This window comes from Somniosus microcephalus, chromosome 4 (assembly GCF_052327205.1).
Source record: "Somniosus microcephalus isolate GS21.2 chromosome 4, FLI_Smic_1.0, whole genome shotgun sequence".
NCBI classification, from domain to species: domain Eukaryota; kingdom Metazoa; phylum Chordata; class Chondrichthyes; order Squaliformes; family Somniosidae; genus Somniosus; species Somniosus microcephalus.
Window position 1 is genome coordinate 288253682 of NC_140990.1, and position 24424 is coordinate 288278105.

At 44.3% G+C, this 24424-nt stretch overlaps 1 protein-coding gene across 2 annotated transcripts in view; it reads right to left on the reverse strand.

Annotated features, from left to right (window-relative positions):
- The window catches only part of LOC147120530 (nck-associated protein 5-like), a 974633-nt gene that overhangs the window by 945620 nt on the left and 4589 nt on the right, over nt 1–24424 (reverse strand). For both annotated transcript variants that reach the window (XM_085986588.1, XM_085986591.1), the window contains exon 2: nt 7242–7285. The gene's annotated coding sequence lies outside the window, so the exon portion shown is untranslated. The remainder of the gene's footprint in view (nt 1–7241; nt 7286–24424) is intronic.

The following is a 24424-nucleotide window of genomic DNA, read 5'->3' on the forward strand; positions in this document are numbered from 1 at the left end:
CTCAGCTAATGAAGGCAAGTATCCCATATGCCTTTTTAACCACCTTTTCTACCTGTCCTGCTGCCTTCAGGGATCTATGTACATGCACACCAAGGTCCCTCTGATTCTCTGTCCTTCCTAGGGTCCTACTATTCATTGTGTATTCCCTTGCCTTGTTAGTCCTCCCAAAATGCATCACCTCACACTTTTCAGGGTTAAATTCTATTTGCCACTGTTCTGCCCATCTAACCAGCCCGTCTATATGGTCCTGTAGCCTGAGGCTTCCCTCCTCGCTATTTACCACTCCACCAATTTTTGTGTCATCTGCGAATTTACTGCTCATACCTCCTACATTCATATCTAAATCATTAATGTACACTACAAATGGCAAAGGACCCAGCACCGATTCCTGCGGTACACCACTGGACACAGGCTTCCAGTCACAAAAACAACATTCGACCATCACCCTCTGCCTCCTGCCACTAAGCCAATTTTGGATCCAATGTGCCAAATTGCCCTGGATCCCATGGGCTCTTACCTTCTTGACCAGTCTCCCATGTGGGACTTTGTCAAAAGCCTTACTGAAGTCCATGTAGACTACATCAACTGTACTACCCTCAGCCACACACCTAGTCACCCCCTCGAAAAATTCCATCAAATTGGTTAGACATGATCTCCCCCCTGACAAGGCCATGCTGGACGATCCTTGATTAATCCTTGCCTCTCCAAGTGAAGACTAATTTTGTCCCTCAGAATTTTGTCCAATAATTTCCCTACCACTGATGTTAGGCTCACTGACCTGTAATTCCCTGGTTTATCCCTATTACCCGTCTTGAATAATGGTACTACTTTAGCTGTCCTCCAGTCCTCTGGCACCTCCTCTGTGGCCAGAGAGGTTCTGAAAATTTGTGCCAGAGCCCCTGCAATCTCCTCCCTTGCCTCACACAGCAGCCTGGGATACATCTCGTCTGGGCCTGGGGATTTATCCACATTTAAGCCCGCTAAAACCGCTAGTACCTCCTCCCTCTCAATACTAATTTGTTCAAGTATATCACAATCCCCCTGCCTGATTTCTATGCCTACATCATCCTTCTCCATAGTGAACACAGATGCAAAATATTCATTTAAAACCTCACCTACATCTTCCAGCTCTACACACAGATTGCCACTTTGGTCCCTAATGGGCCCTACTCTTTCCCTGGTTATCCTCTTGCCCTTAATATACTTATAAAACACCTTGGGATTTTCCTTTATTTTGCCCGCCAGTGTTTTTTCATGCCCACTCTTCGCTCTCCTAATTTCTTTTTTAAGTACCCCTCTGCACTTTCTATACTCCTCAAGGCTTTCACTGTTTTTAGTCCTTTGTATCTGCCAAAAGCCTCCCTTTTTTTCCTAATCCATTCTTATATATCCCTTGCCATCCAGGGTTCCCTGGACTTGTTGGTCCCACCCTTGACCTTTACGGGAACATGTCGGTGCTGTACTCTCTCTAATTCCTTTCTGAAAGACTCCCACTGCTCTGATGTGGATTTTCCTACAAGTAGCTGATCCCAGTCCACTTTGGCCAGATCCTGCCTTATCATATTAAAATCGCCTTCCCCTAATTTAGAACCTTTATTTCCGGTCCATCTTTGTCCTTTTCCATGACTACCTTAAATCTCACTGAATTATGGTCACCGTCACCAAAATGCTCTCCTACTGACACTTCTACCATTTGCCCAGCTACATTCCCCAGAACCTCCCCCTCTCTTATAGGACTTTCTACATGCTGGCTCAAAAAGCTCTCCTGGATGCACTTTAAGAATTCACTACCCTCTAAGCCTTTCACACTCTGACTATCCCAGTTAATATTGGGGAAGTTGAAATCCCCTACTATTATTACCCTATTATCTCTACACTTCTGAGATTTTCCTACATATCTGTTCCTCTATCTCACCCTGACTGTTTGGGGGCCTATAGTACACTCCCAGCAAAGTGCTTGCTCCCTTTTTGTTTTTAAGTTCTACCCATATGGCCTCATTAGAAGAACCTGCTAAGATATCATCCCTCCTTACAGCAGTAATTGAATCCTTGATTAATATGGCGACACCCCCTCCTCTTTACACCCCCCTCTGTCTCGCCTGAAGATTCTATACCCCGGAATATTGAGCTGCCAGTCCTGCCCCTCCCTCAACCATGTCTCTGTGATAGCAACAATATCATACTCCCATACCTCGGCCCCTATTACATTTTTACTTATTTTTTTCCCCACCCCTTTGTTTTGGGTTTCCCCCCCCCCTTTCCTTTTTTTTCTCTCTCCCACATGGCAGCTGTCTCTCATTCTGCCAGTACACTTCACACCTAATCCGAGCCGTCTTTTGTCTCCACTAGTCCTATTACCATCTCGTCTGGCTTTGAATACCTCTTAATGTCTCTTTACTTCTTTTGTTCTATCGCAGCCCTGCCTTTCGATCTATTTCATTTCCTTTTCAGTTTTGAAAAAGGGTTAGACCCAAAACGTCAACTCTAATTTCTCTCCACGGATGTTGCCTGACCTGCTGAGATTTTCCAACATTTTCTGTTGTTATTTCGTACACCCATGTGTTCATCAACACCTTCAATTCATCTGCCTTACTCGCAAGACTCCTTGCATTAAAATAAATGCCATCCAGCCTTGCCATACTCCCTTGTGCCATTACATATTTGCTCTGCCTTCCAGGCTGACTTATTTTTTCCTCTATATTTGGCTGTGCATCACCCCCTACTATAGCTCCACTCCGTATCCCATCCCCTTGCCAAGTTAGTTTAAACCCCCCCCCCCACCCCCCCGAGTATCTTGGTCAACATTGCTCCTCAACCAGCACCACCAAAAACAAATCATCATTCATTCACTTCCTGTTTGTGAAGCTATGCTGCATGCAATTGGCTGTCACGTTTGTCTACATAACAATAGTAACTGCACTTTAAAAGTAATGCATTGGTTGTGAAGCACTTTAGAACTTCCTAAGAATCTAATAAGGTGGTTATATAAATGCAAGCTCTGTTTCTTTTCTTTTCCAAAGTTGCATATTGTTGCAGTAGTGAGCAGAGTTACTGTGATACTGCAGGTATTGCATAAATATACTTGTAAACTGGTTAGTAAAGTCCAAAATAACAACAGAAAATGCTGGAAAAACTCAGCAAGTCAGGCAACATCCGTGGAGAGAAATTTGAGTTAACGTTTCGGGTTTGACCCTTCTTCAAAACTGGAGAGAAAAGGAACTAGATCGAAGGCAGGGCTGCGATCGGACAAAAGAATAAAAGAACCAAAAGAAGTAAAAGAGATTAGAAGCTAGACGAGATGGTAATAGGCTGTGATTAGGTGTAAAGTGTACTGGCAGGGCAAAAGATAGCTGCCAGGTGTGAGAGAGAAACAAAAGGAAAGGGGGGGGGGGAAAGGAAAGGAGTGGAAAAATATAAGTGAAAATGAAATAGGGGCCGAGGTTATGATCTGAAATTGTTGAACTCGATATTGAGACCGGAAGGCTGCAGAGTGCCTAATCGGAAGATGAGGTGCTGTTCCTTGAGTTTACGTTGAGCTTCCGTGGAACAGTACAAGAGGCCAAGGACTGTGAGGTCCGAGTGGGAATGGAGCGGTGAATTGAATTGTAAAGTCCAATGTTGTAGTGAAGATAAATGTGTATTGGTTGTATAATACAAACCAATATTAAATATATCTGTACAATGTTTCTAGTTGCGGAAGCAAAGATCATTTATTGTTCTCACTTCCATCTTCTTTCCCCTTCTCGTAATCCCTTCAGAACAGATAAATGTAGATTGCAACTCAATAGCAACATCTCTGGCCTAAATCAGCAATGCCCTCTTCTGACTGAATTATTCTTTGAATACTGTAAATGTGCACTGTCCAAAATTACAATGTATCTCATTGAACTAGTCATAAATTGCTTATAATTTAAAACAATACAAAACCAACTGTAGAAAAAAAAATTCCAACAAGCTTACTGATGAGTCATTTATTCAATTCTAAAATGTGTAAATCGCACATTCATTTCCACTGCAACACTTCTGAAAGACCTGCTAAATGTTGAATATCAATGTTTGCAGAACAATTTAGCACTTGGTTTTTATCTGCTGGTAAATATTTGTTTTCTTCAAAGGAAATGCTAAAAACAAAGTGGAGATTTTCACAGATTGTAGCCATCACAGTTTATCAAACACTGAAACATGTAAGCATGTTTGTTTTGGTAAATCACACTGTATATTCGATCATTTGTGTTATTTGTACATAGTACTTTTAAAGAATGTGAAATGACTATCAGATCTCGTGATGAGTTGGCGATTTTATAAGAGAGGTGTTATTCCAAGGACTAGTAGCAGGAACATTGGGGGATGTCCTGTAATAGGGTCTCAGTCGTATTTTAAAGAGGACTCCCACAGTCTGAGAGCACTGAGTCAGCAGGAGGAGGTGGAGTCCTAAGGCTCTTTGTGTACTGGAGAGAGGTCCGAGAAACATTGGCCCAGTAATTCCGGGCACAACGCGAGAGTACGGACGGGGTACTCACGCGTGTGCCCGGAGGAATTGCCGGTTTTCAGCATGCACAGCGCATGCGCTGAAAACCTGCATTTCCTGTCCTCTGACCCAAGGGGTTAAGAGGCAGAGCGCGCGCGACTGCACAGGCAGCGCGTGCGCAGTGAAATTCCTTTTTTTTTCCAGAGTTGCGCGTGTGTAAAGGCCTCCGGTCTTTACGCATTGAAAAACCACACGTAAGTACTTAGTTTTTCAGGTAAGTGGGCTTTTAGTACAATTGAGAATTTTTTTTTCCACAGGTTTGTTATTTTTAAAGAATTTACAGTAAGGTTGTAGTGTATGTACCTTTAAGAGAGAACTACTTTTACAGCTCCTGTATACTGTAGTACCGGCAGTGACCACACCTGTATATAAGCCTTGAGCATGCCTCTGTACCCCAGTCTTGAGACTACCCTACTCCAGTAAATACCTGTTGATTGTTAAGTTACAGCATCCGTGTGGTTATTGAAAAACATCATACTCTCAGAATCACGGATCTAACAAAGGTAAGTTTAGTTTTAGCCCCGATTTTTTATATAAAAACTTTTTTCAAATTTTAAAATTATTGTTTAACATAGTTTTTCAGAGCTCTTTATTGTTCATTTAAGTAATGCAATGTTTTTTTTAATTTTCTTTCAGGTTTAAGTAGTGTTTTGGGGCCAGGAGTTTTCATGAGTTTGACAGCTCTTATTGTCAAACTCATGAATGAGTTTCCCCTCCCCTGATTGGCTGCACAGTGCTCACCTGATCCCAGCCGGCACATCGCACTAACTACGCCGCTGGATTAGGTAAGCACATCGTGCCGACATCGGAACCGGGCCAGTGACAGGAAATGCAAGCAGGCCCGGGCTTCAGATGTCGGCGCGCAGGGTGAGTGCACATCGGGGGCTTGCACGTGCGGCAAGCCCCTGATCCTAATTTCAGGGCCATTAGGTCATGCCCTGGGATCTTGAATCACTGGGAGAGGGGTCCTGGGATTTGGTTGTATTGGGGAGGTGTTTCTCAGGGCCTGGGAGTATTAAAGATGTGGTCTAAAGGTTTCTGGCAACTGGGAGAGGGGGAAGGGGAGGAAGTCTGGGTGAGGGGAAGGGTCCTGGGGTCCATCAGGACTGGAAAGGGGGATTTTGAGCATTTGCAGTTGCTAGGATCTGACAGTAGTGCGCCGGGGAGGAGGGAGGGGGGTGGAAACAGGGTTAGATGTCAAGAGGTTTTCCACAGGGGGTCATCAACCATTGGAACAGTTTGCCAGCTTGTGCATTGAGTGCAGATTCACTGCAAGCATTCAAAAGTGAGCTGGTTGAGTTCCTTGCTTTAGCTAATATCACAGCATACAAAATATAGGTGAGATATTGGATGATGTGCCTCATGGTCACTGTGATGTCCTGTAACACATTTTGACGGCCTTCAGGGGTGAGAGAAAAATGTCCCAGATTTGTTTACCCTGAATTGGCCGAGGGTTTTTTTAATCTGTTTTGTTTCCAAGGAGATTACAGGTGATTACTGCTGCTAGGTTGGGACCATTGGAGATCACGATGCTCAGTTGAAATGTAACTGTGTAGCAGACTCACTGAATGAGCTGGCCTTTTCCTTTCCATTATTTTTTGTGTGAAATTTTAGCTACTGGGAAAAATGGCAGATGAAAAACTTTCAGAAAGCATTTTGAATGATTTGTGGGAAAAAGGTAACACTCTCCAACTAGTGTCCAGAGCCTGCAACTGCAAGCAGACTCAAAGCAGTTCATTAATATTGCTCTGTGACACATCCAGCATGATAGATGCATTTAAGGGGAAGCTAGACAAGCATATGAGGGAAAAGGAAATAGAGGGTTATGCTGATAGACTTAGATGAGAAAAGATGGGAGGAGGCTTGTGTGGAGCATAAATGCCAGTTTGGACTGGTTGAGCCAAATGGCCTGTTTCTGTGCGGTATATCCTATGTATGTAACCCTATGTGATATTTCAGTGCTTAGATTAACAGTTCAAATCCTAGTGCTACCTATTGTAATATGAGAAATGGTTGTAAGTAAGTATAACAGGTAGGTATGGATATCTTTAACATGAGAATGTCCATAGGAATATGTTTACCCAAGACTTTTCAATGAATGTCACGACAGAGAGCGAGAGCAAGAGAGAGAGAGAGATAGGGATATAGAGATAGATAGATGTATATTTTTCTAAACAACATAGTCCCAACATGATTTTTTGCCAAAATTAAACAAATATTCAACCTAAAAATAGTTTATTTTAAAACAGCCAAATTGAATAATTTTCATGTAATGTTTGCCATATGTTATTTTCTATATAATTTCCTTCTGCTCCAGCCCCCATATTGTCATTTCTATTTCACAGCCACTTATATGCATAGTATTCTCTTCCAACCCAGAGAGAGCCGCCACACAGGTACTGCATGCCAAGTGCAATTTGTATCTTCCATGTAATACGCCACAACCTGGGGCACAGTTCCACAGTGATGTAACAGCCAATCACCATTTGCTCTCCCAATTGCAAAATAAATCCACCAACCCTTGGTAAAGATGTATTTAGGCTCAACAACAATCAACAGAGTCGAAACAATAAATTAAGGAGTGCAGTTACATTGTTCCAACTTTTAATCTTTCACTGTTTTTGAGTTAATTATGTACCCAAAGTACAGCAGTTTGTTGCTTCAGTGCATGGGATGTTATTAATTATGATTTATGAGACCGATCAGAACTCACCTCTAAATGCGTGGGAACCTGTTGTTTACAAAGACGGGCAGCCTCTGAGGGAAACAAAATTGTTAATAGTGGGTATGAAAACAAACTTTGCACAGTAAGACACCCATTTAATTAAATGAGGATAATATTCTAAACATTCTTCTAGCTTTTATCAGATTATGGTCATTTTAATTTCCTCATGGTCAAATAAACATTCCAGCCTGATTAACGTTGTACTGCCAACACAGTTAACTCATTGGAACGAGATTGTGCAAAATATAATTACTTTTCAGCACATAGCAAAATGAAAATAATTCAGTCCTGAGTATTTTATATCAGGGGTTAGTAGAATGAAAAATAATTTTTAAAAAGTTGAATAAATATTTTTCTTTTGATGATTAAATCTTTTGCAAACTACAATGGCAAATTCTGTATGATTAAAATTCTACTTTAATTTTTAGCTACAAAAATTTGAATATAAATTACCACTTGTGAGGATGGCTAATTGTCCTGGTTGTCCTCGTTCAGTTGTAACTTGCATGAACATTAATATGGGGGAAAACAACTCTAGTTTAAGGCAACAATAAAATAAATGCAAACGATCAGGTCAATTTATATTGAAAAAAGTAATGAAATCAAGAGAAGTTATTATTTACTGTAGTACCAATTAATTACAGCACGGTGGCATAGTGGTTAGCACTGTTGCCTCACAGCACCAGGGACCCGGGTTCAAATCCGGCCTCGGGTGACTGTCTGTGTGGAGTTTGCACATTCTCCCCGTGTTTGCGTGGGTTTTCTCCGGGTGCTCCGGTTTCCTCCCACAGTCCAAAGATGTGCGGGTTAGGTTGATTGGCCATGATAAAAAAATTGGCCCTTAGTGTTAGGGGGATTAAATACGTGGGGTTACGGGGATAGGGCTTGGGTGGGATGGCTGTCGTTGTAGGGACCGGGTGCTAGGGTTTGGATGATCAGCCATGATCTCGTTGAATGGCAGAGCAGGCTTGAATGGCCTACTCCTGCTCCTATCTTCTATGTTTCTAAAACATAATTTGAAAGAATTTTCACTTCCTTCTAGAAGCTCTCCAAATAATAATAATTTTCACAACTGAAAAATGCATCAGTACTATAAATTATATCAGGCCTATTATTCAAGTATAAGGAATGTAGCTTTTTCTTGCCTTCCTTATAATACAGTGCTGCTGCCACTGGACGTACACCCGGCTTGATTTTCCCTTCCATTGAAGTTGAATTCTACCTCCATTGTCCTCACTTATTGCTGGCAGGAATTAAGATACCCATTCAGATGTTAGTTGAAAATATTGAAATTTTCCTGCTCAGTGAGCAGGAATTTAATGGGATGCCATACAACGAAGGCCAGAAAATGGTGACCATTTCAAAACTACAAAGATGATCATACCTTATGTCGCTGAAATTTATAATTGAACAATTTACCAGACATAAAGATACTTTCTTTGGTACAAAAACTGCTTAACCAGCCCACAGAGGGTGCAAAAAAATATGGGCCATGACAGCACATAAACCTAACTATATAGACATATAAGCAAAGGACAAGAACAGACCATCAACAATAACTTATATTTATATAGCGCTTTTAACATAGTAAAATGTCCCAAGGCACTTCAGAGGAGCGTTATCAAACAAAACTTGACACCAAGCCACATAAGGAGATATTAGGGCAGATGAGAGGTAGGTTTTAAGGAGCGTCTTAAAGGAGGAAAAAGTGGTAGAGAGGTGGAGAGGTTTAGGGAAAAAATTCCAGAGCTCAAGGCCTTGGCAACTGAAGGCACGGCCGCCAAAGGTGGAGGGATTAAAATCGGGGATGCCCAAGGGGCCTAAATTGGAGGAGCACAGAGATCTCAGAGGGTTGCAGAGCTGGAGGAGATTAGAGAGATAGGGAGGGGCAAGGCCATGGAGGAATTATAAAAATTAGAATTTTTAAATCGAGGCATTGTTGGGCCGGGAACCAGCGCATGTCAACAAGTGCAGGCCTGCCCCATCCAGTCAACAGTACAACCTGGTACACTATGGACCCACCCACTAACCACACTATCTCCTGAGAGAGTCAAGAATAACCTCCAGTCAATGCAAGAAAAACTGTGGGAAATTCCTCTGTCACTCTCCAAGACAATCAAGCTAAGCTCCAGGAAAGCACGAGTGCCCAATGACTCATCACAATCACAATCTCCTCGAACTGGAAATGTCCTCTTCTCTCAGAAACTTGGCATGTTTACTTTCACAGGACTGCAGCAACTCAGTACTCACCACAGACAAGACGTGCCACTGTACTTCTAGCAATCTGGGCTGGATCAGTGTCAGGTGGAGTAGAGTGCATAATTATGAGGTGGTGTTACAGTCCTTGCTCTTTCCAGTGAGATCATTGAAATTCTTCTAACACTGGACCCATATCCTCTGTACAGTGCTGCTTAACATTGATGGAATCTACCATCTCCTGCCAAGCTCTTTGTCCCACCATTTTGCTTTCCCGCACCCATCTCAAGAACAACAACTTGTATTTATATAGTGCCTTTAATGTAGTAAAACGTCCCAAGGCGCTTCACAGGAGTATTAAATGACAAAAAATTTGACACCGAGCCACATAAAGAGAAATTAGGGACGGTGACCAAAAGCTTGATCAAAGAGATAGGTTTTAAGGAGTGTCTTAAAGGAGGAAAGAGAGGTAGCGAGGTGGAGAGGTTTAGGCAGGGAATTCCAGAGCTTAGGGCTGAGGCAACAGAAGGCACGGCCACCAGTGGTTGAGCGATTATAATCAAGGATGCTCAAAAGGGCAGAATTAGAGGAGTGCAGATATTTCAGCGGGTGGGGGGGGGCGGTTATGGGGCTGAAGGAGATTACAGAGATAGGGAGGGGTGAGGCCATAGAGGGATTTGAAAACAAGGATGAGAATTTTGAAATCAAGGTGTTGCTTAACCGGGAGCCAATATAGGTCAGCGAGCACAGGGCTGATGGGTGAATGGGACTTGGTACGAGTTAGGACATGGGCAGTCGAGTTTTGGATGACCTCAAGTTTACGTAGGGTAGAATGTGGGAGGCCAGCCAGGAGTGCGTTGGAATAGTTAAGTCCAGAGGTAACAAAGGCATGGATGGGGGTTTCAGCAACGGATGAGCTGAGGCAAGGGCGGCGACGGACGATGTTACGGAGGTGGAAATAGGCGGTCTTAGTTATGCTGCAGATATGTGGTCAGAAGTTCATTTCAGGGTCAAATATGATACTAAGGTTGTGAACAGTGTGGATCAGCCTCAGACAGATGTTCGGGAGAGGGATGGAGTCAGTGGCTAGGGAACGGAGCTTGGGCAGGGACTGAAAACAATGGCTTCAGTCTTCCAAATATTTAGTTGAAGAAAATTTCTGCTCATCCAGAACTGTATGTCAGACAAGCAGTCTGACAATTTAGACACTGTGGAGGGGTTGAGAGAAGTGGTAGTGAGGTAGAGCTGGGTGTCATCAGCGTATATGTGGAAACTGACGCTGTGTTTTCGGATGATGTCGCCAAGGGGCAACATGTAGATGAGAAATAGGAGGGGGCCAAGGATAGATCCTTGGGGACAACAGAGATAACAATGTGGGAATGGGAAGAGAAGCCATTGCACGTGATTCTCTGGCTACGATCAGATAGAGAAGAATGGAACCAGGCGAGTGCAGTCCCACCCAGCTGGACGACGGTGGAGAGGCGTTGGAGAAGGATGGAATGGTCAACCGTGTTAAAGGCTGCAGGCAAGTCAAGAAGGATGTGGAGGGATAGTTTACATTTGTCACATCACAAAGGGTGTCATTTGTGACTTTGATGAGAGCCGTTTCAGTACTGTGGCAAGGGCGGAAACCTGATTGGAGGGTTTCAACCATGGAATTGCGGGATAGATGGGCACTGATTTGGGAGGCGACAACACGTTCAAGGACTTTTTGGAGAGGGAAAGGGAGGTTGGAGGTGGGGTGGTAGTTTGCAAGGACGGTGTTAAGTCTGTGTGTTATATTGAGAATTATTACACAGACCACAAGAGTAAACTTTAACAGGTCTTTACTAGTCGAAGGTCAGGGCAGAACTGCCCAGTAAATCATTACACAGCACTTATATACCGGTGTGGTCACCACCGGTATTACAGTATACAGCAGCCAAGATAAAGTAGTGCAACCCTTAAAATAGTTCTCTTAAAGGTGGAACGGTTACATACACTACAATCCTCCCTTTTTAGCTTAACAGTATATATTCCCCATTAAACATAACATCATAACATATATACACAACTTCATGTAAAAACAGTTCACAGATTCAGTCTCTATGGAGGCTTCCTGACTCGGTCCGGATACCGCCTCGGTGGTGTAGTAGTTTCCGGTGGTGTAGTAGGTTCTTTTGGCAAGGTCGATTCGGCTTGAATGCCAGTGTCGGGTTCATCTGGTTCCAGTATCACCGGATCGGAGGTAGATACTATGGGTATCTCTGCTTCATCATTAGGCGTATAGAGTGGTGGTGTGGGTTGTCCCTTTCCGGATGACGCTATGATCTGGTCAGCATGGCGCCTTATTATGCTTTCACCAATGTCCACGGTATACATCAGCGGTCCTAGTCGTGTGCAAATAGTTCCAGGCTGCCATTTCTCGGTACGGTAGTCCCGGGCCAAAACTTGTTGACCTATCTGGAAGGTTCTAGTTGGTCTTTCATTCATGCCTTGAAATTGCCGGTTCTTTACGTCCCTTCTGATGTTTGGCTTGATCAAATCCAGCCGGCATCTTAGTCTTCTATTGAAAAACATCATGGCGGGAGTTTGGTTTGTGACCGCATGTGTTGCATTCCTGTACGCCAACAAGAAACTATCTACCTTATGTTGTAGATTTATGTCTTCATTACCCATGGCCTTTATGGCCTTCTTGAAGGTCTGGACAAACCTTTCAGCTAATCCATTGGTGGCGGGATGGTATGGGGTGGACGTGTACTGCTTAACCCCATTGCTTTTTAAGAACTTCCTGAATTCTTCGGACACAAATTGCGGTCCATTATCAGAACAGATCTGTTCCGGCAGCCCATTCCTGGCAAATATGGTCCTTAATACTGTGATGGTTTTGTCCGTGGTGGTGGAGGACATCTTTATTACCTCCGGCCACTTGGAGTGTGCATCCACCGCGATTAAGAACATTGAGTCCATAAATGGACCAGCAAAGTCGATATGTACCCTTCGCCATGGAGATGAGGGCCACTCCCATGGATGTAGAGGGGCTTGTGGTGGGGCGTTTTGGACCTTCTGGCATCCTAGACAGCTCTTGGTCATTTCTTCGATGTCTCCATCGATACCTGGCCACCACACAAACGCTCTGGCTAGATTCTTCATTTTCACTCCACCCAGATGCCCCTCGTGAAGCTCCTTTAGCACTTTACTCTGGAGTTTGGGTGGAATCACCACTCTGGATCCACACATCAGGGTTCCTCGGCACACTGACAGCTGTTCTCTTCTTTGCGAGAATGCTGGCAACAGTGGTTCGCCATGTGCTGGCCATCCCTTCACCGTTAAATCGTAGACTCGTGAGAGAGTCGGGTCATTTCTCGTTTCCTTTTCAATGGTAGAATTTGTTACTGGTAGACATTCCACTATGGTTGAGTGGAACAGGTCCACTGTAGGCGCCTCTTCTACCGTTGGCAACGGTAGGCGCGATAAACTGTCAGCATTCCCATGCTGTTTTGATCCTTTGTATTCTATGTCATATTGGTGTGCCCCTAGGAAAAGGGACCACCTCTGTAGCCTTTGCGCTGTCATAATGGAAACGCCCTTTATAGGGTTGAATATGGATACCAACGGCTGGTGGTCTGTCAGCAGTGTAAACTTCTTGCCCTGCAGGTAATGATTGAACTTCTTTACTCCCCACACAAGGCCGAGAGCCTCCCTATCTATCTGAGCATAGTTGCGCTCAGCGGAGGTCAATGATCTGGATGCAAATGCGACTGGCCTTTCCGAGCCATTCGGCAACTTGTGTGAGAGTACTGCTCCAATACCATAAGAAGCATCACAAGCTAAACGAATAGGTAGCGTTGGGTTGAAGTGAGCCAACACTTCCTCTGAGGTGATCAATGCCTTGCTTTTGCGAAAGGCCTTCTTACAGTCCTCGCTCCACTTCCATGGTACTTCTTTCTGCAAAAGAGCATTCAGCGGGTGCAGCACCATGGATAGATTTGGCAGAAACTTATGATAATAGTTAATCAACCCTAGGAACGACCTCAACTGGGATACATTTTCCGGAGCGGGAGCCTTCACAACAGCTTCGATCTTGTCAGGTGACTTGTGCAGCCCCTCCTGGTCAGTGACATGACCACAGTACGAGATCCGTTTCTGAAAGAACTCACATTTCTGGCGATTAACTCGAAGGCCATATTCCTTCAACCTGGTGAGCACCACTTTCAAGTTTGCAAGGTGTTCCTCATCGTCCTCTCCCGTAATCAGGATATCGTCCAAGTAACATTGAGTGTTTGGGATTCCCTGTAATACTTGCTCCATGGCCCTCTGCCAAATTGATGGAGCCGAAGCCACTCCAAAAACCAGTCTATTATATCGATACAAGCCTCTGTGCGTGTTGATTGTGAGATACTGGCGCGACTCTTCCTCAACTTCCATCTGTAAGTATGCTTGCGCCAGGTCCATCTTGGTGAAGTGTTTCCCGCCAGACAATGAAGCAAAGATATCCTCAATCCGCGGAAGCGGATATTGCACCGTGTGAAGCACCGGATTAACTGTGATCTTGAAGTCTCCACAGATGCGGACCTTCCCCGGTTCCCCTGGCTTGTTACTCGATGAACGCTTCATGACGGGAACAATGGGCGCGGCCCACTCACTCCAGTCCACCTTAGACAGTACTCCTGAACGTTCTAGCCCTTCCAGCTCAGCTTCCACAGCAGGTCGTATCGCATAAGGTCGGTCGGTCTGGCTTTGAAAAATTTTGGGTTTGCATGTTCTGCAATCTTGATTTTTGCCTTAATTCCTCTCAGTGTTCCCAGTCCCTGTTGGAACACCTCTTTAGCCTCATCCAATATTCTGGACAATCGTTCAGGTTTGACATTTCTTTTTCTGGAATCTACCGTCATTGCTTTTAGGGAGTGCCAGTCCATATTTATTTTCCTGATCCACTCCCGTCCCAGAAGTGGTGGACCTCCCTCAGGTAGTACATATATGTCCATTCCTTGGTGTTCTTTGCCCTTGTGTATCACCTTGACTTTTATCTTTCCGATGGGGTATACTTTTTGCCCCGTGTATGTCTGCAATACTATCTCCGTATCCCGTAGGGGAATATGTGTGAATAACCTTTTGTAATCTTGCTTATTCATGACCGTCAACGCCGATCCGGTGTCCAATTCCATCTTCACTTGGACTCCTGCTATCTGCAGTGTGACCCAGATAGTTTGTCGGTCAGCTTCCTTACTCACATTGTGAATTCTCAGACTACCCAGTTCCTTGCTGTTGGAGTCTGAATCCGAATTCTTCTCAGCCACCTTATGTACCTTTCTGCACTTTTCCTGTGGTGACTTTTTGTTGCTGGTCTTCTTTCCTGACCGGCATACTTTAGCTATGTGACCAAGTTTGCCACATTTTCTACATTCCTGGTTTTTAAACCAGCATTGGTTCTGATCGTGTGTTGTCTTCCCACAACGATAACATTTCGTTGTACCCAAAGCCATTTGATCTACGCTGAGTACCGCTGCCTTCAGCTGCATTTCCGCAGTGCCTCTCGCTGCGGCTTCGTGCGATGCTGCAATAGTGACAGCCTTATCAAATGTAAGATCATTCTCTTCAAGCAGCCGCTTTTGTGTTCCTTCTTTCGACAATCCACACACGAATTTGTCTCTCAGTGCCTCTGTCAGGCTTTCCCCAAACTGACAGTATTTCGCTAGCTTGTGCAGTTCAATTAAATACTCCGCGTTGCTTTCCTCTTTCAGTTGCGTTCTCGCATAAAATTTAAATCGTTCCGCTAACATCAGCGGTGTGGGGTTCAAATGATTCTTCAGGACAGCAACAATATTAGCGAAAGTCTGATCCGCCGGTTTAGCTGGTGATAGAAGATGCTTCAATAGCCCGTATGTCTTCGCACCCATTGAGTTTAGTAAGGTTAGTGCTTTATCTTCATCTGATATTTTATTTGCCTTACAATATATCTCTATGCGTTCTACATACGTGGCCCAATCTTCAACCTCGGGTTCGAAATCGTTGATGTTACCACGCTTAGGCATCCTCGCAATCTTCTTGAGAAACAAAAAAGAAATTTTTCTTTTCTTTTTTTTTTCAAAATGGCGGTTTCCCGCGCCTGTCTTCTTCCCCCGCCTCCGAAAATGGCGGCTTCCCGCGTTTGCCTTTCTCCCCCGCTGGCTGTAATGGCGATTGCCGTATTGCTGCGTTCGCCCTCCCCCAGCGGTTTTCAAATCGTGCCTCCCAGCCCCTCTTGCAGTCCGGTCCTTTCCCCCGGCTGCGGCTGAGTTCTCCGCGTTTTTTTTTAATTTTCTCCCGCGCCGTACGCTGACCCGGTCACTGCGCCTCGCGGCCTCGGTAGCTGCCCGGCCTTTTTCACCGGTCGCGGTCGAGCTCTCTCTCGACGCTGTTGCGTCTCCCAGCCCGCTTGCAGCCCGGTCTTTTACACCGGCTGCGTTTGCATTCACCGCGGCTCCCGTGCCTTACGCTGTCCCAGTCTCAGCGCCTCTGGCCCCGACTTCTGTCCGGCTCTTTTCCCCGGCCGTGGTCGAGTTCTCCGCCCTTATATCCTCCGTTTTTCCCTCCCCTACTTCACGCCAACGTGGCCGACTTGCTGCTCGTCGCTGATCGGCTTACCCACCACCGTGATAGAAGGGATGATCACTGCCTGTTGCTGATGGAAGGCTTCGTGTCAGAATTCTTCCTTTGCTCTGCAGACCCGAGCCTTTTCTCAGCAGGATGATGAGGGCGGATGCCTCCTCTCAACGTCCGTCAAACTGCCTTGGATGTATCTCTGCCGCAGGGTAAGATCGTACTCGTCGCCACTGTTAAGTCTGTGTGTTATATTGAGAATTATTACACAGACCACAAGAGTAAACTTTAACAGGTCTTTACTAGTCGAAGGTCAGGGCGGAACTGCCCAGTAAATCATTACACAGCACTTATATACCGGTGTGGTCACCACCGGAATTACAGTATACAGCAGCCAAGATAAAGTAGTGCAACCCTTAAAATAGTTCTCTTAAAGGTGGAACGGTTACATACACTACAGACGGAGGGGTCAAGGGTTGGTTTTTTGAGGAGAGGGGTGATGATGGCAGATTTGAGGGAGAGGGGGACAGTACCTGAGGAGAGAGAATCATTAACAATGTCAGCTAACATGGGAGAAAAGGAAGTTGGGTGGTCAGCAGTTTGGTGGGAATAGGGTCGAGGGAGTAGGAAGTGGGTCTCATGGACAAGATGAGCACGGAGAGGTCATGAGGGGAGAACGGAGAGAAACTGGAGGATGCTGTGAGCTCAAGGCTAGGGCAGCGGGGAACGTTAGAGAAAGTTTGACCTGGTGGGCTAGGGGAAGGAAGGGAAGTGGCAGAGGCAGCTGAACGGATGGTCTCAATCTTAGAGAGAAAAAAGTCCATGAGCTCAGAGAAAGAGAAGGTCCCTCCTGATACTATTGCAGCAAGATTTAAATGACTTCCTCATCAAAGCAGGGGGTCCTGCTACTCCCATACTGCTGCCAGATACACAGCTACTTTCTGCAACCAATATTGAAAACAGTGATTGCCACTTTAAGCTGCTGCACAAAAACTCCCTCCCATTATTAGGCAACTGCCCAAACCAGGCAATAAGGTTGCCCAGCATTCATCCACAACATACTAATGGCCTAAACCCAGAAATGCAGGTGGGTTCAGGTGTGTTCAATTCAGGCAGTTTCCAAAAGCACACCAACCAATTCACAGTAGGGCAAAGGAGAATTGTCCTCAACATCTCTTTGCTCAATATCCATGACTCCCAGTGTACCTTTCCACTGAGCGTCATGTAATCTCTTTGAAAATGCAGAAAAAAACACAGATTTTAAAAATCCTCGGCCAATTCAGGGGAAAAAAAATCTAGGTCATTCCTCTGCGACCCCCGAAGGCGGTCAAAGAGAGTTCCAGGTGATCACAGTGACCATGCAGTGATATTAGCCATAGCACGCAACTCATCCAGCCCCTTTTAGAATTGTTGTAGCAAATCTTCCCTCACCGCACAAGCTGAAAACATGTTCGATAACAGGTATTGACAACACTGTGTAAAGAAAAACCTCCCAATATTTAATACAAAAGCAAAATACTGCGGATGCTGGAAATCTGAAATAAAAACAGAAAATGCTGGAAATACTCAGCAGGTCAGACGTTAACTCTGTTTCTCTCTCCACAGATGCTGCCTGACCTGCAGAGTATTTCCAGCATTTTCTGTTTTTACTCCCAATATCTAAACTAGTCCTGTACTTGCATAGCTTATACACACACCTCCTCACTTTCGCTAAAGTATTTAAGTTAAGTTCTAAAATGAAATCCAAATACAATCATTCTTAAGAAATATTGTTGCTAAGTTTTGATTTAATGTTACTAACCTATAATTTTTTTGTACCAGTGTTGGTACACTTTATCTAGGTTAAATATAAATAAAATGTACGTAGATTTTAGCCTTTACAGTGGGACCACCTTAGTCCACCAATTTCCATTATTCACCAGAAGAGTGCCCTTCATTATAGCGGATAATCAAGGTTCCACCAGAGTGAATAAATGTGAAAAGAGAATGGCTTAAAGTACTCATATTTATAAACTTATATGGTTCAAGTTGCCATAGATCACCTTACTAGCTTTATCACAGAGGGGCCAACATTTCGATGTTCACTAATCTTAGCAAAAAAATTAGACACACGCAAAGAGTGACAGAAGGCTTCGAAAAAACTGCAATGAATGATTTATCTTTCTACAACACTGCCTCAAAAAGCAGCAGCATAAAATCCGAGAGAAAACAGGTCAATTTAGCTGAAGGCCAAGTTACAGATTATTAACAATGAACCCTTGCAGGATTCTACAACTGCCGTCACACAGAAAACTGATTATTTCACTCCAAGTTATAACTGGAGTTAGTGAGCTGGACAGAATAGGAGGATTTCAAAATGTCCCTATAGCAGGAAGATAAATGAGTGGTATGTAGGAGTTTCCTGCCTGCGAGCAAGGTTGCAGCAGCTGTTGACAGGAATGCAAGATTGGAGCAGGGAGGAGAGGGGAGCCCAGACAATAAAGGGCGTAGGAGGCAGGTGGCTCATAACAAGTACTACTCCAACAACAACAACAACAACTTGTAATTATATAGCACCTTTATTAACATAGTAAAATGTCCCAAGGTGCTTCACGAGAGCGTTATCAAACAAAATTTGACACCAAGCCTCATAAGGAGATAATAGGGCAGGTGACAGGTAGGTTTTAAGGAGCATCTTATAGGAGGAAAGAGAGGCAGAGAGATTCAGGGAGGGAATTCCAGAGCTCAGGGCCTTGGCAGCTAAAAGCATGGCCGCCAATGGTGGAGCGATTAAAATCAGGACTGCGCAAGAGGACAGAATTGGAGTAGCACAGGTAACTCAGAGGATTGTAGGGCTGGAGAACATTAGAGAGATAGGGAGGGGTGAGGCCATGGAGGGATTTAAAAACAAGGATGAGATTTTTTAAAGTGAAGCGTTGCTTAACCGGGAGCCAATGTAGATCAACGACCACAGGGGTGATGGGTGAACAGGACTTGGCGCAAGTTAGGACACGAGCAGCAGAGTTTCAGGTGACCTCAAATTTACAGAGTTAAAAATGGGAGGGTGGCCAGGTGTATTTTGGAATAGTCAAGTCTAGAGGTAGCAAAGGCATGGATAAGGGTTTCAGCAGCAGATGAGCTGAGGCAGAGGTGGAGTCGGGCGATGTTACGGAGGTGGAAATAGGCAGTCTTACCCCAGGCAGTAGATGTACTAAAACAGAGCCATCTATCTAGGCATGGTAGAGGAGCAATGCCTGAGGAGGCTCCAGCTCACTAAGGAGGCTGTGACTGAGGTGTGCCACCTCTCCACAAAGATATGCATCAGTGTCAACCATTTGCAATGCACTATGGGGATGATTTTCCACAGGGGTTCCCCCATTTATCTGATATAACTCTGGTGGGAGAGCTGTGAAAATCTGGGAAAAACAGGGCAAATACCCTTCATATCATTTTCAGGGGTTTCTTCAGCTCTTCCAAGGTTGCACCAGGAGAAATCCTGCAGAAATTCACCCTCAGAGTGGCAGTGGAAGTCACCACCACCCTGCTTGATCTTCGCATCCACACATGCTCATGTTTCAGGAGGTGTCTTGACAGGGATTTTAAGTTAACAACCCAGACCGAATTTACCTCTCCTTAACGTAAGAGCACCGATGCCAATCACAACGTTATTACTTGGCTGTTAATAGCTCATTCAGCTTAGGTTGGGCATCAAGCCTAGGACATCTTTTGCCTGTATGGCTCAGTAATACCAGGTAGAATGATAGAATCAGAACATTTTACAACACAGAAGGAAATCATTTGGCCCACCATCCCTGTAGCAGCTCTCTGAAAGAGCAATCCACTTAGGCCACTTCCCTGCTCTTGCCCCATTCTCTTTAAATCTGTTTTTATTGAAATGCTTAGCCACTTCACTTTTGACCAGTTCTCTTCTTGATGTAGGGAGTTCCTTACAAGACTGAACAAAAGAACATTGGTTTAGCTATGTAGACACACACACACGTCTCTTTGGAAAAAAGTGCAGCAGAGTCACAGCCTATCTATAAACCTTGAAATTCCACCTAAAGCTGAAGCCAACTATGCTGTTTCCCTCTCCTTGCATTTGCCAACCTCTTGACAGCTCACTTCCTACTTCCCCATCTCCCACTGCATCTCCTATGTCTCTTCCTTGTGCATATGCAAACTTCTTAGAGTAGCTGTTCATCCTCCTGTTGCATTTCTTTTGCAATGCTTGGGTTACCTTTCCCTTTGTAAAAAAAACCAACACAGCGCTAAAAATTGATTAACAATTACACCTCTTTCACCAAGGTGCCTGCATCAATTCCATGATTATAATGCTTGCAGGTGCAGGCTCCCGTTAATCACTTCTCCTTTTAATCCAGCACATCCTGCTTGAGAGGCAATGAAAGTGCACACAATGGTATGGAGTTAAGAAAAAAAGTTAATTAGTGGTTCTAACAGTTTCTGGTTAATAGTGCAGTTTTCCTTTTACCCAGTTAATGTCACAATGAGGGCATGACAGGTAAAGAGCTGAGTCATTGCTCCATCATTCTTGCAGATCGAACATGAGGAAGCGAGCATTTATTTACTTTGGCTGCCCTTCGGAGGTCATTAAACCTCCCCTGCACTGTGTGGCAATATGTTGGGTGGTGGAGGTTGCAATGATTGCCTCAGCCTCCTCCCTCCATAATGTCTGCGACTTCCTCTTACGAAGCCTCCTGTCCTCAGTCCCCAGGAGGCTTTCCCTTCTTACCTTTATTTCAGCAAGTAAAACAACAACCAATGCATCTTAAACTTGGAGGTCGTTCCTGTTGCTGACCTTCCTCAGGCCGCCCCTTCCAAACTCATTGTTGCACTTGGGTGCAACAATGGGTGGCACTTTAATTAGCTACATTTTCCTAAACATTGCAGCACCACTGAGTTCTCTCTATTACCAGCAAAATCCAATGATGAGTGGGTTGAATACTTCAAGCCAATTTCGAACAGATAATGAAGTCCACCCTAGTAAAATTTGGTGAATTTGCAGCGGTTTCACGGATGGACGGAATGACTAATTCTCAAACTTTTGCCAATATAGAATCATAGAATGGTTACAGCACAGAAGGCGGCCATTCGGCCCATCCTGGCTCTCTGCAAGAGCACTTTAGCTAGTCCCACTCCCCCGCCCTTTCCCCGTAGCCTGACAGATTTTTTTCCTATAGGTACTTATCCAATTCCATTTTGAAAGCCACAATCGAGTCTGCCTCCACCACCCTTTCAGGCAGTGCATTCCAGATCCTAACCACTCGCTGCGTAAAAAAATGTTTCCTCATGTCACCTTTGGTTCTTCTGCCAATCACTTTAAATCTGTGTCCTCTGGTTCTCGACCCTTCTGCCAATGGGAACAGTTTCTCCTATCTACTCTGTCTAGACCCCTCATGTTTCAGGTCATAGTTTTTTAAAATATTACTTTTTAGTTTTGTATTGGCCACTGGATGGATGAGAAAAATCTGCCAGTGCTTTACCAACCAGTGATGCTATCAAATGTGCTGTTCAAACTTCTTTGTTACACTTTTAGGGGTTTGCTATTAATTTAAAAGATCTATTAACTGCAGCCGGCTTTGAAGCTCTTTAGCCCTGAAGTTTGCATGGTTCTCCCATATAACCACTGAGCCGTCGGGGATGCAGCACTGAATCTCAAAGAGGATTTTCTCAGTTAATAAATGGTGACAGAAATCTCTGAAATCGCAAAACACCAAAGTAATCAAGAAACTGCTGTCACTTTAAGATAACAAAAATGCCATACAACTGCAACACTGATGAGCTCCATCCAATCAAATTCTAAAATGAACATTTATCCATTGGAAGTCAAGTTAAGCAGACACACAAGCTAAATTGTTTACTGATGTCTGGTATCGGATGCTAACACAGCATCTTTCAACTGCTGTCAGTAATGGCCACAACTATGTGAGGTTGCTGCAATCATCATGTAAATAAACAGGTTTATCCACCTCTTATTACTTACATAACAGTGTGATGTATTGAGGCAGTTTTATACAGAGAGCACTGCAACACTGCTCTATATCATCCTTATTTCCAACAGGGCACAAAAACTTAAGAGTACTCAAGACATTATCAATTGATATTCTGCAAGCACAGACAACGATCTTAACAAGTATTCGAAGGTTAAGAAGCGTATTTTAAAAATGTATACTCCTTTGAAGTACTAATTACATTTCAGTCAATAGGTTATATTAATATCAATATTAATATTAGCTGACATTTTCAAAACATAGTCTCATGACTTACTTTCTGCTGTTCCTGCATGCAAAGCTACTTGTTCATTTGACAATAAAACTGGGAAACATCAAATTAATGAATCCTTGTACATACTCCCCTCAATCCAGCAATCAGCTGTGAAACATGGAACTCAACAAAACGAGCTGAAAGAAGACTAGAGGAAAATTGTCTCAGACTTTAGTTCCAGTTAAGAGGGTCTTCAGAGAAACAGCATCTCCTGTGCCATTCTGATTTCTGAAACACTCACAGCAATGTAGTACTCACGTGATTCTCTGTGTTGTGTTTTACTGCGATTGAGAAAATCCCCAGCAACATCACACGGACAGCTGTTTACTAAGGAATCTTTATTCAATCACTGTCTACTGAAAGTACGTTCCTTGCAGCAGAACTTATAATTACAGGAATTAATTTCTATTGTGGTTACTTAAAAGCCTAACTTCTCATATAGATGATTTGAAAGTCTCGGCTTAAAGTCCTTTGACAGTGAACATACATCCCAAAAATGGTCTACAAAGTGTCAGCCATGGCTCTGTTGGTAGCACTCGCACCTCTGAGTCAGAAGGTTGTGGGGTCAAGTCCCACTCCAGGGCCTTGAGAACAAAAATCTAGGCTGACACTCCAGTGCAGTACTGAGGGACTGCGGCACTGTCAGAGGTGCTGTCTTTCGGATGAGACGTTAAACCGAGGCCCCGTCTACTCTCTCAGGTGGACATAAAAGATGCCATGGCACTATTTTGAAGAAGAGTAGGGGAGTTATCACCGGTGTCCTGGCCAATATTTATCATTCAATCACCATAACAAAAACAGATGATCTGGTCATTATCACATTACTGTTTGTGAGAGCTTGCTGTGCGCAAATTGCCTGCTGTGTTTCCTATATTACAACAGTGACTACACTCCAAAAAGTATTTCATTGGTTGTAAAGCACTTTGGGACGTCCGGTGGCCGTGAAAGGCACTATAGTACCTGCAAAAAGATATCAAGAAACTACAGCAGAAATGCAGCGGCAGTAAAGGACAGACAGGCCAAGAACTTGGTTTTGCGCCGGAAACTATTGCGAAGTGGGCAGCGCATCGAGAATGAGCTCCTGAAGATGTTGGCCTGAGGCTTGCTCCAAACTGAACCTCGAGCTTCATTTCCATAAAACCAGCAAGCTGCGGGTGCCAATCGAGCATCCCGAAGCAGCTCGCAGGTCAGGGCATTCACAAAACTGGCCAGCTCGGTCGTGGAGCCAGCTCACAGTTAGATCCTGGGAGAGGTAGCGGAAGAACAGGAGGGGTACAAGAGCAAAATACTGCGGATACTGGATATCGGAAATAAAATCAGAAAATGCTGGAAATACTCAGCAAGTCAGGCAGCACCTGTGGAGAGAGAAACAGAGTTACATTTCAGGTTAGAGATGTAACAGCTTTTAAGCAAGTACAGAGGCAGGGAGGGAGGGGAGGGGAGGAAAGAACAAAGGGAAAGTCTGTGAATAGGAGGAAGGCAGGAGAGATTAAATGACAAAAGGGATGATGGTGTAAGGCAAAAGGTGATGGTAATGGGACAAGTAAAGAAACAAAAGATGGGTCTAGAGGAGGTGTAAATGGCAACAGCAGAACCATTACCAACAGCTGCTGTCTGAAAAAATGGGAGCGGTGGCTATGATTTGAAATTGTTGAAACCGGAAGGCTGTAAAATGCCTAATTGAAAGATGAGGTGCTGTTCCTCGAGCTTCCGTTGAGCTTCATTAGAACAGTGTAGGAGGCCGAGGACAGAGAGGTCAGAGTGAATGGGGCGGAGAATTAAAATGACAGGCGACCAGAAGCTCAGGGTCACGCTTGCGGACTGAACAAAGGTGTTCCGCAAAGCGATCACCCAATCTGCGTTTAGTCTTCCCAATGTACAAGCCCGGGTTGACAGTGGCCTGGAGTGCTGTTGTGGAGCCAGGAGGAGCACTGACTACATTTCAAAAGTGGATGTAAAGCACTTTGGGATGTCGTGAAAGGAGTTATATTAATACCAATCTTTCTTTTCACTGTTGTAATATAGGGAAACATGGCAGCCAATTTGTACACAGCAGTGTCTCACAAGCAGTAATAAGATAAATGGCTAGATAATCTGTTTTAACAATGTTGGGTGAGGGATAAATATTGGCCAAGACACTGGACGAACTCCCC